This window comes from Nannobrachium achirus, assembly GCF_963921795.1.
Source record: "Nannobrachium achirus genome assembly, chromosome: 15".
NCBI classification, from domain to species: Eukaryota; Metazoa; Chordata; class Actinopteri; order Myctophiformes; family Myctophidae; genus Nannobrachium; species Nannobrachium achirus.
The window spans coordinates 55,734,137-55,751,725 of record NC_137822.1 but is presented as its reverse complement, the minus strand read 5'-3'; the positions used below and the strand labels follow the sequence as shown (position 1 = coordinate 55,751,725).

The window sequence follows — 17,589 nt, the reverse complement described above, 5'->3', positions numbered from 1 at the left end:
TGCTTTATGTGCAGAAATGGCATCCGCCAGCATTCTCCATTCTGAAGAGGAGTTCCTGTGTTCTATCTGTCTGGATGTGTTCACTGATCCAATCACCACTCCATGTGGACACAACTACTGCAACACCTGTATCAAAAAATACTGGGACGGTACTGATGTGTGTCAGTGTCCTCTATGTAAAGAAACCTTCTATAAGAGACCACAATTCTCTGTTAATAAAGTTCTATCAAAGATGGCTGATCAGTTCAGGATGTCAAAGCAGCGGAAACAAACTTCCAGCCCAAACCTGCAAGAACCTGTTAAAACACATGAAGTCTCCTGTGACATCTGTACTGAGAACCAGCTCAAAGCCACAAAGACCTGCCTGGTGTGTCTGATCTCCTACTGTGAGACTCACTTGGAGCCTCATCAGAGACTCACAGCGTTAAAACGACACAAACTCATCGACCCTGTAAAGAATCTGGAAGACTACATGTGTAAGAAACATGACAGACCTCTGGAGCTGTTCTGTAAGACTGACTACACCTGTGTTTGTCAGTTCTGCACTTTGTCAGACAGCTCAGACCACAAGACACATCAAGTTGTATCTCTGGAAGAGGCATATGAAGGAAAGAAGGCTGAGCTGGGAAAGACAGAGGCTGAAGTTCAGCAAATGATCCAGGAGAGACAAGTGAAGATTCAAGAGGTCAAACACTCAGTAGAGCTCAGCAGGAAAGATGCAGATAGAGAGATGGCAGGCAGTGTGCAGGTCTTCACCGCTCTGATCAGCTGTATTGAGAGAAGCCAGGCTGAGCTCATTGATGCGATTGAAAAGAAGCATAAAACAACAGAGAAACGGGCTGAAGGTTTCATTAAAGAGCTTCAACAGGAAATCACTGGGTTAAAGAAGAGAAGCTCTGAGCTCTCACACACTGAAGACCACCTCCACCTCTTCGAGAAGTTCACATCCATCAACACCCACCAAGGACTGGAGAAATGTCAATGTCCATCATTCTTCATATGGGGGGACGGTGAGGACAGCCGTGGCTCAGCTGGAGAAGACACTCATTCAAGAGACGGAGACATTTCTTAAAGACCTGAGGAGGATCCAGCAATATGTAGTGGATGTAACTCTGGACCCTGATACAGCACATCCTAAACTCATCCTGTCTGAGGATGGAAAACAAGTGAAATATGGGGAAATAAAGAAGAACCTACCATACAACGAAGACAGATTCTCTGAAGAGCATGTTGTCTTGGGAAAACAAAGCTTCTCCTCTGGAATGTTTTATTATGAAGCTCAGGTTAAAGGCAATACCGAGTGGTGTTTAGGAGTGGCCAGAGAGTCCGTCAAAAGGAAAGAAGAAATCACTTGGAGGCCCGACACTAGTTACTGGTGTATATATTTGGGAAGCAGTAATAGGTACGGGGCTTCTGGTGACCCTGAACTCCTCGATGTAAGAAAGAAGCTCCAGAAAGTCGGAGTGTTTGTGGATTATGAGGAGGGTCTGGTCTCCTTTTATGACGTGGAGACCAGAGTTCATCTCTACTCTTTCACTGGATACACCTTCACTGACAAACTCCATCCGTTCTTTAGTCCATGTTGGAAAGGTGATAGTAAAAACTGTGCTCCTCTGATCATCTCTCCGGTCAATCACATAGATTAGACTAATTTATTTGTTAACCAGTAATCACTAAAGTTCTTCTTTATACTTAAAGGGATATTCCACTTTCAAAAAAACTTTTGGTCATTTTATCATCTAATCGGGCTTTTATGAACACCCTGAACAGTTTTTAATTTGCTTCATTCAATATTTAGATATTTGATGTAAATGTTATCAGGCCTTCCTCCTCCAGGGCCACTCCACATACACACCCATTGTAACTTCAAACTCCATTTTAACCATGATAGATTCATTAAAAACACACATTATTTTTTTCTGGTGACTCATATTACCCTCCTAATACGTGAGCAGGCCGTGTTTTTTCAATAACTTTTTTCATTTATTTTTAATAAAATATTATTGTATTTAATTGTTTCCATTTTCCCAAAGAATTATTAAAAATAAAATAAAAAAGTTATTGAAAAAACACGGTCTGCTCACATATTAGGAGGGTAATATGAGTCACCAGAAAAAATTATGGGTGTTTTTAATGAATCTATCATGGTTAAAATGGAGTTTGAAGTTACAATGGGTGTGTATGTGGAGAGGCCCTGAGCCTGGAGGGCCAGATAACATTTACATCGAATATCTAAATATTGAATGAAGCAAATTAAAAACTGTTCAGGGTGTTCATAAAAGCCTGATTAGACAATACAATGACCAAAAGTTTTTTTGAAAGTGGAATATCCCTTTAAGCCATTTTAAATGGCACGTCTACAAGTTAAGAATGCACCATGCTGTGAGCTTGTACTGTAGTAGATCTGCTATTTTTGAAACATGGAGGAAAATATCAAATGATAAAAAATAAAAATAAAATAAATCTTTTCTGTTTGCCTATGATGACTTGCCTAAAATAAGAACACCAGCTAAAGTGGTTAAAATGTTATTTCCTCTATGTGATACTGTTGATATCTAGTCTACATTTATTTCTTGGTACAGTAACTTGATTGTATGTCATTCAAGTTTAAAGCAAACTCATCATTGAGTTCCTTAACGAGATGCAATAATGCCTAACTGTATAAGAATATTTACTTGAATGTAATGACTATAGAAGAGTTAATTGAACATAGGTATGCAATGATTGTGATGTTAATGATTAGTTATTTCATGTAGCTGCAATGTGATTCTTTAATATTTAAGAACTCATGTATGCCTGTTAACTGCTTCAATTTAACTCATTAGCGCAAAAATAAACTTTAAAGAATGAAAGGTATTAGTTTATTTATTCCTAGTGTGTAGCGTGATACATTTCAGATCGGTTTTAAAGGAGGGTAGGGATTTACACTCCTTTATGGGCTTTGGTAGGGCGTTCCACATCTTAGCAGTAGGCCCATAGCAGGAGTTTGAGCCGAATCTGGGTTGAACATGATCTGTGGAGCTGCATCTGGTGTTGTATTTGTGGACATTAGGGCTGTCACGATATGACATTTTACAAGACGATTAATTGTCACTCAAATAATTGCGATTAACGATTTAATTGTGTTTTTGTCGTTGATAATTACATTTCTGTTCGGCTTTTAGGCTTTGAAGTTGCACATGGTAGATGTGACACATAACCTAAATGTACAAAGAAATTACTGACATATTTGACAACTTTCTACTTAACAAAATAACATTGATAGATCTACAAGCACACAACGCGTCGCATCGCGACGCGTTGTGAGCTTGTAGATCGGCTATTTCCACTATTTCTGTAAGTGTATGTAAATGCATGAACATTTTTCAACATTCACGATTATGACAAAATATTTGCGATTATGACAAAATATTTGCGATTAGACGATTATGTAATAATTGTGACAGCCCTAGTGGACATCCTTGAAGTATTTTGTCAGGTACATGGGTATCTTAGTAGTGTAGTGTATCCTATACACCAGGCCCATTGTAAGATGCTGTACACCGTCATCTACTGTGAGCCACCCCACGCTTGAAAAGTGATTAGCGGTGAGATGAGCCCGAACAGGAAGGTTAAGCAGGACCCTAAGGCCGGACTCACACATATGCGTGAAACACCTTCTCCGTATCGTCTGAGAATGAGGGGGGGGGGGGGGGGTAGTCCAATGGGTCACCAGCGTCTTCGCCTATAACATTTTCGCCACAACACATTTGGTCTTTTCGCGTGGCACTTTCGCCGTGGAGGAGAATCTTTTCACCAGGCCTGTCTGGTTGATTCACCGCTGTTGAAGAGCCATTTCACCTACCCTCAGACTGTCCATGTTTGCATGCCAGTGGTGTTAGGTCTACCTGTCAAACAACGGTGACGGCTATCCTATGCACTGCCACTCCATAGAAATCACATTAATACAGATTAGAAGTTAGAACTATTGGAATCATTATGGCTTTGCACAGGGCAAAAAGTCCACAGCCCGGTCCTCCTAAAGCACAATGTTATTTCTCTCTGATGCATCCTCTCTTTGAGGTGCATGCAGAGCACAGACTGGGCAGCTCAGAGCGCCAGTGGCGTCAGTTCCGAAAAAGCTAAGGTATGGCAACATGACTGGTGTTACACCAGTCATGTTGCCATACCTTAGCAACAGGCACGATGAAAAGTACATTTTATTATGTCTCCCTGTAGCCAAGGTATGGCAGCTGCCATAGCTTGCCATACCCAATTGACGCCTCTGCAGAGCGCACCACTCACTCGCGTTGATACAGGCAGCAAAGACAGAACAAATGCTGGGCTTGTATTGTAGTTTGATAAAAGCTAATGAATGCCGTTTTACCCACCTACAGCCCCCGTCAGTCACTGTTTATTTTGTGTCGGCGCTCCTTCGCTTAAGCCTACAATCAATCCAAAAACTCTTTTTTTTGCCGGTCTTTCAATCCGCTTATAGGCCTAAAAAACGCACCTATAGTGCATTCCTGATACGCAGGCTAAAAGACCGGCAAAAAGGGACTAAAAATCCGAAACTAGCTGATCTACAAGCTCACACCACGTCGCATTTGTGTCACGTTGTGAGTTTGTAGATCAGCCATTTTCACCACGCATTTCCCCCCTCCTGTAGGTTATGCTATATTTTTTTTTTTATTGTTGTACAGCACTTTGTAACTTATGCAAGGGCTATATAAATGTGTTACTATTACATTGGCTATTTGTCCAGAAATGTAGAATGAAAGTTTATTCTGTTCAACAATATTTAGCCTATTTTTTATTTTAATTTTATTATGAAGAAAAGAAAACAACGTTCTGTCACAATAGGGGTCATCTGGCTTGTGGACATTGTGTCAAGAACTAGGTCTGTAACTGGGTGCCAACCAGTGGTTCTCAACCTGTGATCATAGAGGGTATCTGCAGAAATTGTGAAAATAGCCTGTTATACAAAATGTAATGCCTCAACTCTTCGTGCTCGTCAGGGGGACCATGAGATAAGAGCCATGCACAGAATAATGCACATTCTGTATGAAATGATTCCCAAACACAACACAAGCGGTCAAGTGAATCCAACATTTTAATTTACAAAAGTTAATGTCACTTCTTTAAAATTATTAAAAAGATGACTTACAAGAAGTACACTATGCATGACTACATCTTTAAAATAATTAAAGATGACTTACAATAAGTAGGCTACACTATGCATGACACTATACATTTTTTTTCCCTCACTACAAAAATAACTAAACCCCAAAACAAAATTCAAACATGCAACATTCAAATAGAAAACAATAAAATCGAAATTTGTATTCATGTAAGAATAGTAAAAGAATTACAAGGGTTGTTCAACTAAATATTCTTCAAAAGAAACACAGCAAACGAGCATGCAAAATAAAAACCACTCAAATTAAAATAAAAAGCCAACAATCTCAAATAAGGACAGAAACAAATAATAAAAATTACAAAAAGGGTTGTTCAACTAAATATTCTTAAAAACAGCAAATGAGCATGAAAAATAAAAACCACTCAAATTAAAAGAATAAAGCCAACAATCTCAAATAAGGACAGAAACAAATAATAAAAAGCCAACAAGGACAAAGCACTTCTCCGGCCTTGTTCTTAAGGGAGTGGGAACTTCCCACTGGGAAGTGTAATACAGACTCCGCTTCCTAGTGCTTACAGTTCCACAGGTCTCGCAGGTGCTGTAGTAGGCGTCGGATGGATCACTCGAGCTACCGCCCTCGGCAACTGAGTGATTGACAGATGGTTCCGTTCATAGTCCGTCCATAACTGGGCAAGCATGCCCTGTAGCGCCCTGGTCCGCTGTCGCTGGTAGCGTTGTAGCTGGTACTTGGAGACCAGACGTTGTTGGTAGGAAATTATTGCAGCTTCCTTATGCAACAAGGACACAAGCAGATACAGCTGCACGCTTGGTCGTTTTGCATTGTGATTGAGCTATTATTAAATGCCAGCCTTCCACGTCATTATTCGTCCTTATGGCACGTTTGTACACACACCAATCAACTGGCTGCCACTGGCCATGTATCCAGGTGCGGTTGATGTAGTCAACAAGGGGTTTTAGCTGATCTGTTGCTGAAGATGCAAGGTCTTCAAATGCTCCTTCAATCTCGTGGGCTGGGAGATATGGAAGGGCAATTGCTTCACATACCTTTTGACCTCAGGTGATCTGTAGGCCACTGTCAGACCAAGGAGCTGCAAATGACGCCAGACAGCTTGGGCCCAGTGGAAGACACAGCCATGGACCCGCGTATCAGGGAACACTTGGGCTGAAGCTCCCCAAATTGCCGGTTCGAAATCTGTACACATCTCAACAATGTTCAAGTGCGGGGCAAGGTTCCTGACAGACTTGAACACTTCAACGTAGTCACGTTTCCTCTCGCGCGTCATAAGAACAAACAGCAGAGGCACTTGCTTGACTTCTCGGCCATCGTCATCTACGAGGAACGCATGAAAGCTGAAAAGCTGCATGAAGGGTTTTTTTTTACCACCTAAAAGAAAGAAAAAAGTTAGAAACAATGCAGATAAATAAGTATAAATATTAACAATACATTTTAAGACTAAAACCCACAATATCGGAATACTGATATTATTGATCTCAGCTGTTACAATTCCAAACATGCAAACATGACCTGCTTTAATTACTTCAGTCTATATTAGTTTAATGACTAGTATTAAAATGTTATATTGTCTCTTTTTTATGTCCAATGTATTTTGTATTTAAGATTCCAAGGAAGAAGAAAAAAGCAAAAACAGCAGATCTACAAGCTTTTTTGCCATCCATTTGTGTGACAGAATGTGGCCCTCTGGAGGGAGTGTGGAAATATAGTGGCCCTAGCCATCATCATACGCTGCTTTAAATGGCCAGTTACCTTAAAACCCATCCACGTATACATGCTCTACAGACTGGAGAAGATCCACCTGTTCGCGTGTGGCAAAAACAATGTGGCGCGCTTTGGTGACCTGGTTATGGTCCATAAGCGTGATGTCTTTCTGGAGAAATCCTGGTGGTATGTGATCTTCTACAAGTCTAAAGTCAGGAGATGAGGGGTTTGGAGGCCTGCGGCTCTGCCTGTGTTTATTCACAATTCTTGTCAGAGTTCTTGGGTTGATGATACACTGTGAATCGCCATTCAACTGCTCTGTCATCACAGTCTCCACCACACCTGCAGCTGACGTGAAGACATCCTCCTGTGTGAGTCGCATGACCTTTTTATAGATCTCAACCTAAAATATACAAATAAATACAAATTAGTACTGAAAAATTAAAGGATTAGTTCACCCCCAAAATGTTTGGTGGTTTATAGTAAAAGTAGTGAAGCTAAACTCAAGTAATTGAAATGTACCATTCTATGGAAATTAGGGCTTCTGCCAATTCAGTGTTATTATATCACTTAATGCGGCTGCAGGTTAATAGGCCTACTGGAATACTGATATATTATTGATTTCAGCTGTTACAATTCCAAACATGACCTGCTTTAATTCTGTCAGTCTATATTAGTAGCTTAATGACTAGTATAGTAGTATTAGAATGTATTTTATTATGTCCAATGTATTTGTATTTAGGTTCATAAAGTTAACATGAGGATATACTGTAACTAAATGTGTTTGAAATTAAATCAAAATGTTACATTTCAGGATTCCATTTCAAATACCGGTATAACAAAAAAATAGTTCAGTATTCCAATTCAAAAGGAGAAAAAATAGTGCGATGCGTTTTGAGCGTGTAGATCTGCTATTTTTGCTTCTTTTGTATGAGATACTAGAATGACAAAGTAGGATGTAGCAATATGCAACGTGGCCCAGTCTGGAGTCAAGGTGGATATTTAGTTGCCCTTTCATCAAAGTTGCCCACCCCTGATTTAACACAAATATTGGTATTCCCATCTAAACAAATCTTGCTCTACCAAATCGTTCAATTGGCATTTAGTCGTAAAGGCAGTGATGCTAAAATGAACCATTTTGACGATCTACTTGGAGTAGGCCCATCCTCTTCCTATCTGCAAAGTGTTTGTTTCATAAAAACCCAGCAACATGTAACTTGTTATGAGTTACTTACTATCAATAAATCCGAGCAGACATGTTTTTTTTTAAGTGTTGACTCCACTCCAGCTCTTAGAAAAAAAATGATTTTTATGAAACAAACAATTTGCAATAGAAAGGATACTCCAAGCTTTCCAGCCCCGATATTGGTGAGTTTGGCCGTTTAAGGCCTATACAATCAGATAGCAAAAAAACTGTTTTGATGCATTGGCTGCCTATAGGAGCTATAAGCTATTGCAACCCTTTCATCATATTAAAAAAAATGTTTGCGGCTATAAAATCCCTATCCCCTCGTAATTTGTTTTGTCTCCAATATGCCAAGGACATTATTAATAAATTATGGATCTCTAAATCCATAGTTAAAATAAGACAAAGAGCCAAAGGACTGATCTTAGATTGCTGTATTGAGGAGAGACAGACAAGGTAGACAGACAGTGCGCATATCATCCTAGTGGTATGCTTGATAAATCTCTCTCTCCTCCAAGATGGAGGAAAACATGTATATACAGACATACAGTTTATGACAGTAAGAAGCGTGGAACTCATTCATTTGTTCCCATATCATAACAAGGAAGTAGTAGGAACTCATTGATTCGTTCCCATATCATAACAAGGAAGTAGTAGGAAGAAAGTGCCACGTAGTGTTTTCCACCACTAGTGACTTATATCAGACAGAGGAAGACAGTGAGTCTGGTGACATACAGTATAAACCAAAACATGATTCTATTCAGGGCATTCAAAGTTATTATGACCTTTAATCAGTTTGCCTGAACCTACAGTATGCGACCAAAATGTGGTCTCTTATATACTGTACGTTCAGTTCATATTATGCCTTTATATGGTCATATGAGACTCATACACCAATAACATAATTATGTATCATAATTTATCCTAACAGACATGAAATAAAACCTTTGCTAACCTTCATGGCTTTGCCAGCTTCTCCCTGGTGGCAATTGTGTGCAGCTCCAAGGGTGTAAACAGAACCAACTTGTTTCAGGTGGACAGGGCAGCGCCTCTCTTTACCCCTCACTTTGCAACGCCAGTTCACAGTTTCCGAGCCTGGAACTGGAGGACTGTTATGTACATAGCTGTAGCCGTTAACGGTATCAACTAAAAGTGGTCTACCACGCTGTGTGATGTAAATGGGTTCTTCAGGTAGGCCCACCACGGCCACAGGAGATACAGCGGGTGTCGGCCGGTCTTGAGCCCTGACGAGGGCGAGGCCCACGGGAGATACGGCGGGTGTCGGTGTCGGCCGGTCCTGGAACCCCACCGGAGACGCGGCACCCACGGGAGATAGGGCCCGCCCTCTATCATGCCGCCGGGTAGTCACAATAAAGTCTGTAAAGCGTGCGGGTGCTCTCCTTTCTCGTGGCATGGTCTAGAGACGCCGGAAGCTAAACAACCAAACAGACCAGGCGAGGGCTCAGCTATATGTAGTGGTAGGCTAGGCCAGAGTCGTCTAATCAGAACTCGGGGCTAGGCTAAGGCTGAGTATCAATTAATTAATTATTTGGACGCACCTGATGCCAATAACTCTATCTGTATTGATGTAATTAGGCCTACTATAATGGAGTTCATAGGATAGCTGTGTGTAATGGTGACCGTTTGACACCACCAGGGGCGTCAATTGGGTATGGCAGGGGTATGCAGCTGCCATACCCTGGGTTCAGGGGGGAAAATAAAAGTTACTTTTAAATATAAATACATGAATGTCTCTTTGTCTATCGGTGCTGGTTATTATGTTGTTAAAATAGCCTACAGTAAAAAAGACTACAAATGCAAAATTTTACAAAATGGTCACTTCAACAAGGTTTTATAATTGTATTCTCCACATTTCAGCTCCACAGGTGCAATGCATTATTGTTAATTGTGGCACATTTACTAACATGCCAAGTTTAACTGCACTTGAACAACTGTTCCAGGCTGCTATATCCAACCCCCCAAAAAATGTAGAAATGGGGGGAAAAAAAGAAAATGTACTTCTCAAAATAAATGAATCATGCCTGTTGATAAGGTATGGCAACATGTTGCCATACCTTAGCTTTTTCTGAACTGACGCCACTGACTGGACACCACTGTCACAGTCAATATAATATGTAAATGACAAAGGGGTAATATGGAACCATGGACAGCGTAGGCGAAATGGCTCTTCAACGGCGGTGAAACGGCCAGATAGGTTAGGTGAAAACACTCTCCTCCACGGCAAAAGTGCCCCACCAAAAGACCTGGCGAAAATGTTAGGCGATTATGCCTGACACCGTTTCTAGTGGTGAATGTGTGAGCGTCCTCAAGCCCCCTCTATTCATATGGATATAGCCTACTTTAACACCTAGGTTTCCAGCTGTGACTGCATGTGTCGATGTGTGTGTGTGTGTGTGTGTGTGTGTGTGTGTGTGTGTGTGTGTGTGTGTGTGTGTGTGTGTGTGTGTGTGTGTGTGTGTGTGTGTGTGTTCTTTGGTGGAGAGTGTGGTGTGGCAGAGGAGGTCTCCCCGAACGTGTGCATGTCCAAAGTGTTTGTTTGATTGATTGATTGAAGAATTTATTAGAAGTTTGCAATAGAAGAAAGTACAGTTTCATGACAGTACAAATCACTGGTGCAGGGTCAACTAAAAGGAGATCCTAGAAAGCCGAGGCTTATTTCCACAGGAACCACACTTTAAGTATCTCATACAACATTGAAAGACAGACGGATAGAACATACTTTATCTAGGATAATATCAGTTTCAAAAGCATAACATCAAATACAAAGGCAGAAAAGAAAGAAAAAGGGGGGGGGGGCATGGGGGCTTAGTCTATTTACAAGTCACGGGTAGCAGCTGTCTGAAGGTGACTTTTCATACCAATTTTGAAGGAGGCTAGGGATTTGCTCAATCCCTAGGGATTTGCTAGGGATTTGCTCAACATGTGGAAGGGCTTTCCACATGTTGATGGTATAGCAGGAGAAAGAGTTAGCGCCTTGTTTAGTGTTAAATCTACCACCCCACGCTTTCGTGGTGATGATCGGTAAGGTGGGTCAGATGTGGAAGACCAAGCACAACCCTAATTCGTTTGTTCTGGGCTGTTTGGAGCTTTAACTTTAAGGCAGCTGGGGCGTCGCGATACCAGACAAGGACAAATTAAATGAGGGGCCCGATAAAAGCACCTCCTCCTAGTGTCTTTCGAGATTTAATAGGCCTACTGATCAGCGGGGCAACCCTTTGCAAGAAACGAATTCGTTGGTTGACTTTTTTGATTACCTTGGTAGTAATTTTTTCACTGGATAGGTTAGCCTCCAGGATGCAACCCAGGATTGCAGATGTGTTTTTTTCTTTCAATCACAGTGTCACCTAGGCCTACTTTAATTGTGAAGTTCTCAACTAGGCTAAGTTTCTGACTAGATCCAAAGAGGATACATTCAGTTTTACCTAGGTGAATTGAGAGTCTGTTGTCATTGAGCCAGGTGCAGATCATGTTTAGTTCACAGTTAAGTGTGCTACTGTCCCTCAGGTGTTGTGTCATCCCGGGGCAGGCTAGGAGCCACAGACAAAGGTGTGCAAGCACGCACGCGCGCGCACACACACGCGCGCACCCACGCACGCACGCACGCACCCACACACACACACACACACACACACACACACACACACACACACACACACACACACACACACACACACACACACACACACACACACAGTTGTGTAGGCTGCATGTATTTTCCTAAATCACCACTAGAGGGTAGTATTAACCCATTGATACACTGATCTTGATCAGTCTGCCATTAGGAAAGGGGACATAGCTATGCCATACCCTATCTTTCTTTTTTTCTTTTTTTTCCCCTCATGTCTATCATGTGAATTATCTACAAAATGACCCCAATGTAAAACATAGGCCTAATTATAAAAAAGTCATATCCTAGTGCTTTCTTTGGTTACCTTGTATCTGAACTGTCCTGGGATGTGCATTTCCTATGCAAACTGCTAATAACGTATTTAGTCAGTCAATCAATCAATCAATCAATCAATCAATCAAAACCAGCTTTTTTGTACTTCTGCAGGCCCGGAACTTTGGTGTAGTGTTTCAACCCGGACAAGATAAAGGGAAGGACGAGCACCGTTTCCACCCTCTCTCTCGTCCGTGTTGAAACAGCGTAAACAACACGAAACAACATAGCAGAGAGAGACAGAACATACAGAGAAAGTCTGTTAATAGAGGTTTTCACTTTTCACTCACATACCATTACTTTAGAGCTGCGTTGAAGTGTGTTTTCTACCAGGAGACATTCTATTCTAAACAGTGGAGACCAGAGTCCTAGAGCTGTTTTATACCAGGATACGTTCTCTACCAGGAGAAGAAAGCCAGGTATGTTTTTTGTAGTTTTAAAGAGACCTTAAAGGTTATAAATAATTGCACATTCAGAAAGTGCTCTGTCAAAAAGTATCTTGTAGATCTCGCAGCAGAGCTGCCAACCCTCACGCAATGAGCGTGAGACTCACGCAAATGACCCTTTTCTCACGCTCACGCCACACATCGTATTTCTCACGCCGTCATATCACCAGCCGTCACAAAGTGGAAACCTGCGTCAACTCAAGTGTCACTGAGACATCCACTTCGGCCGCGATTCGAGCAATTAAAGGGCTTAAAAAAATACTGTATCTGATTCTGAAGTAATGATTAGATGCGTCGCAGTGTGCGTGAGCGTCTGGTGTGAGGAACGCTGCGTGCACGTTCCCTGCGCACATCATTCTCTACAGTAAGATCGACAGGCGACAGGAGGATCGCACTCTTAGGTTTTCCAGAAAGTTGGCAGCCAATTATTACATAATCCTCTAGCAGATCATCTGCTAGAGGATTATGTAATAATTGTGACAGGCCTATTGGCGCAGCCATTTTTTTTAAAGATTTGTTTTTTGGGCTTTTTGCCTTTATTGGATAGGACAGTCGACTGACAGGAAATGGGGGAGAGACAGGGAGTGACATGCGGCAAAGGTCGTCCGGATCGGGAATCGAACCGGCGACGCCGACAGGCATTGATGCCGAAATGGCAATGCCTATAGTGTGTGCCAGCGGCTATGTCATTTTAGTCCTTAGCGGCCATTTCTTGGGTCAAACCAAGAAATTGTTTCAATTGTTTGATTGCATATAACTAATGCTATAGCATTAGACAAGACAGATCACTGCAAGTCTAATCAGAACCGATCAGAACACCTGTGTAAGGCTGTGTTTACCCAAGAAATGGCCGCTCTTAGAACTACATTTGGCACACCCTATATGGTATGCACCTGGTCCTCCTGGTCCACTAGGCCAGTGGTTCTCAGCCTTTTCAGGCCGTGACCCCCAAAATATTAATATTTTAACTGACGAGCACTATGAGTTGAGGCATTATATTTTGTATAACATGGTTCTATTGTGAAAATAGCACATCTACATGCTCACAACGCCTAAAAAGCTGGGCAGTAAGTCCTTTGAAAAATTCTAAAAGTGTAACAAATAACCACATAATGCTGTGGTGCTGCTCGGGACAGCATACTACTTCTCTGAGCAATATGTCACATACTTATAGGGCTAGAATACATCCACAATTGTATCAGTTGCCGTGGCGCAGTAGTAGACATAGGCGGCGTGTAATGAAGGCTAGGGGAGGCTATGCCTTCCCAAATGCTGCTGGGTGTTTTTCAAATGATATAGGCTATAGCCTAATATAAAGTATGAACGCATTATTATATAGACGGCGGCGCTGAGAACAGCTGGCTGTACAAGCTTCAGTCATACAGTATCCTACACACTCCTAAACACACATCGCGTCACGGATGTGCCCAGTGTGACTCTGAGCTTGGAAGTCTGCTATTCTCTGCTCGCAACATCCTCGCAGGACGGAGTTAAATTAGGCTTGACCATGACCATGGGCTGCAGCTGATGTGATCATACTCATAGAGCGGCAAGAGCGCTTTCTAGTCGCTGACTCTGTCTCTCCAGTCTCAGTGGAGGAAAACGTACTCAGATTTTTTACTTAGGTAAAAGTATCAATACTGTATTATTGAAATACTCTGTTACAAGTTAAAGTCCGGAATTCAAAATGTACTTGGGTAAAAGTAGGCTACGAAAGTTTTCAATGGTTTCCTATGGAAATAAGCTTAGTCTTTTCTAGGATCTCCTTTTAGTAGACCTTGTACCAGTGAACTGTACCGTCATGAAACTGTACCTTTTCCTATGCAAACTTCTCGCCGTCGTCAGTCGTCAGTCAATCAATGGCATCAAAATAAGCTCACAACGTGTCACAGCACGAAACGTTGTGAGCTTGTAGACTGGCTATTTTCAAATAGTCTATAAAACGGGGCACTATGTTTTATAATATAATAATGTACATCTGCAAAGTAACTAGTAGCTATGTTTTCATATAATTGTAGTGGAGTAAAAGTACAATATTTGGATCCGAGATGTTGTGGAGTAATATTGGAGAAAAAAAAACATACACGTTTGGCTCACCCACCGCCTATGGTGGTGGTAGAGTATTAGGTCTCATTACTAAGGGATTGTGAGTTCAAACCCCTCTGGCTCCCACAATTCTTCACCACTTTCGTCGGCCGTTAACGGCTAAATATAACCGCTCAAATGACGTTGAAACACTGTCTAGTTTCAATCTAGCCGTTGAAAAAACTTGCATTTTTAGACCTGTCAGAGACCTTTTTTAGCTAGATGCCAGGTGACGTCTAAGACGTTATTTAAACGTGTTACAGTTAAGGGCTGTCACGATATGACATTTTACATGACGATTAATTGTCACTCAAATAATTGGCGATTAACGATTTAATTGTGTTTTTGTCGTTGATTACATTTCTGTTTGGCTTTTAGGCTTTGAAGTTGCAGTGTTTCCCCTAGCCAGAAGCTCAAGGAGTGGGGGAGAATTGCGGAGAGCGGGGGGGGGGGGGGGGGGGGGTGAACGGGTCAATTTGCTTCTGCGCTACAGACCCATTGGTTCATAACTATCTATCATTTGGCTGGGGCCTGGGGACCCCCTGGAACTCCCTCAAGGACCCCTCGGGACCCCACTTTGAGAACCAATCCTACTCACCAGTGGTGGAAAAAGTACAGTATCAACATTCTAATGTAGACATACTGTGTTACAACTTACAAGTAGATGTCTGGAATAAAAAATGTAGTGGAATAAGTAAAGGTACAAAAGTATTGGTGTCAAAATAATTAAAGTTTAGTTTAACCTTTTAAAAGTTCTCAGTAATCATAACAGTTTCCAAATGCATAAAAAATTTAAAATCCTATAAAAATTGCAGATCTACAAGCTCACAACACGTCACTTTGTGAGCTTGTAGATCGGCTATTTGCATATAGCCATCATGTCATAAATGTAGTGGAGTAGAAGTACTTAAAGGGGAGCTCCGGTCGTTTTCAAGGGCTTTTGTAATCCCATATTATCATATTCTAACATGGAAACCAAAAGGAATTTTATTTTTGTGGAACATTTGCATTTTTTTGGAAACGCGAAGCTATGACCTCACTTCCTACAGCACCAACCTCACTTCCTTCAGCACCCACAATCCTTTGCGCAAGCAGCGCTTGGAGATGAGAGCCAAAGCTAAGCTAACAGCGTAACCATAATAACATCCTCGCTGCGTTGCTGTTTTAGTTTGTTTGTTGCTGTTGGTTGGAAGTCACGTAGTAAGAAGATGGGATGTTATGACCGCAGTGATGCTGAGCAGTTGTAGAAGTTTTGAAACGTGTGCAACTGTGTTGGTGAAACAACATGGCATTGTTGTTTTACTGTGGTGTGATGATTGAATGAAGCCGAGCGACGGAGCGAGCCCCGGGTGCTGCTGCTGCCTGCAGAACGATGGGACATGAATCTGCGGTTGTGTAGTGATTAGTAAACATTTCACAACAGATGACTTCCACCGAGATGTAATGGCAGGATTGATGGACACAATGCAAAGCTAAGAAAACAAAGACCACAATAAAGGAGAACGCGGTTCCATCTGTATTCCCCCAAATACAGTGAATGGACAACTGCTGAACTGTCCCTTGTAAAGCAGAACATAGGTATGTACTGTATGTTTGGAATTAAAATGCCACTCTACGAAACATAATGTATAATGTACAAGCAAAGGTTGCAACTTGATTCATGTTTGTAACACTTATTTTTATTTTGTTGTCATCTCTTGTCTTTAGAATCATCCATCTAATGGGTGGAGAGGCTTCATATCAAGGTGTATTCTTTCAAGAGGGGTTACTTTTAGGCTATTGTTATTGCTAGCGATGGTTCCAACATTAATGTAAATGTGCAGGGCACCCAAAAGTGGTGAGATAAAAGTCAACAGAGGGGACTGTATTATAATGTATATGAATCGACAAACAACCCCTCCCCCAGTGGCTGCACAGTAATTATGATGTAACGTGAGCTATTATAAAAGATGATGATGATGATGATGATACACTCCGATTCCTAGTGTAGGCAACCAAACGTTGGGTACACAACTGTGAAGTGTGTGAATCACTAGAATATATTGTATTCAGACAAACTCATAAACAAACTGAATCCACATAACTCCACTAAAACACATAGCAGTACTGTAACACTCCCCTTCCCTCATTGACCATACATGAAGCTAGATCGCATTGTTTTTTTTTTTAATGTTTTTTACTGATTAGGTGCGTGGTCTAAATGTTATTGTTTTTCTAGATTGATATTGCTATGCATTTGTTATATTGTTGTTGATGTACTGACATTATCCTATTATATTGATATACTGTATTACCTGCTTATTGTAGATCGCTTTGGATTAAAATCTGCTAAATGCCTAAATTGTAATCATCCAGCACTTTTGCCAGTTACTTTTTATTCTTTTGTACTACACTGTTTTATAAAGTAGGGTTTAAACTTACAAACAAAAAACTGTTTAAATATGGAGATAAGAGGTTTGTGCCCGAGAGCAACCCCCCAACATTACATGAAATATGTAACATGGTAAATGCAGTGTTACTGTTGTTAGCTTATAGATCTGTTCTTTTTTTTAGCAAACTGGTTTAGGATTCTCATTATTGCATGGTGTGATTACTAGAAATGGGGTAAAAGCTATGGCAACATTTTGAAATGTCATTGTAAAAAATCTGTGTACCCTGAAACATTTTTCCTCCTCTTTGTCTATAATTGCATAAGGTGCTGACACATCACATAATCCACCATGTCCAAGATGATGTCCATAGCAGTCCTGCGGGAAGACAGCGGTACAACTGTCTACATCGCCCTCTGAAGAGATGCCGTAGAAGAAGCAGCTTACAAGGAACTCCCAGGAATATTATTTACTCTCTCGATTCATACAGCAATGTGATCTAATTTTTTAATATTAGACTACTCTAAAGCCTCTTTCAACTCTAATGTTGCCTCGCCTGTGCTCTACACCCAGTAATAAGCTTGTTATTTTAAGTCAAATTGGGAAATAAGATAAAAGTGAGAGAATAATTTTCCAAATCCTAGGGAGGAAAATAATCATTTACAAGAATCGTGCTGCCCTTCTG

The 17,589-nt window shown here is 41.2% G+C and overlaps 1 pseudogene across 1 annotated transcript; it reads left to right on the top strand.

The window, feature by feature from the left end:
• Positions 1-232: 232 nt before the first annotated feature.
• LOC308299974 (E3 ubiquitin-protein ligase TRIM39-like) lies at positions 233-1,646 on the top strand (annotated as a pseudogene). Its single transcript has one exon. The product of its transcript is annotated as an E3 ubiquitin-protein ligase TRIM39-like (transcript).
• The last annotated feature ends 15,943 nt before the right edge of the window (positions 1,647-17,589 follow it).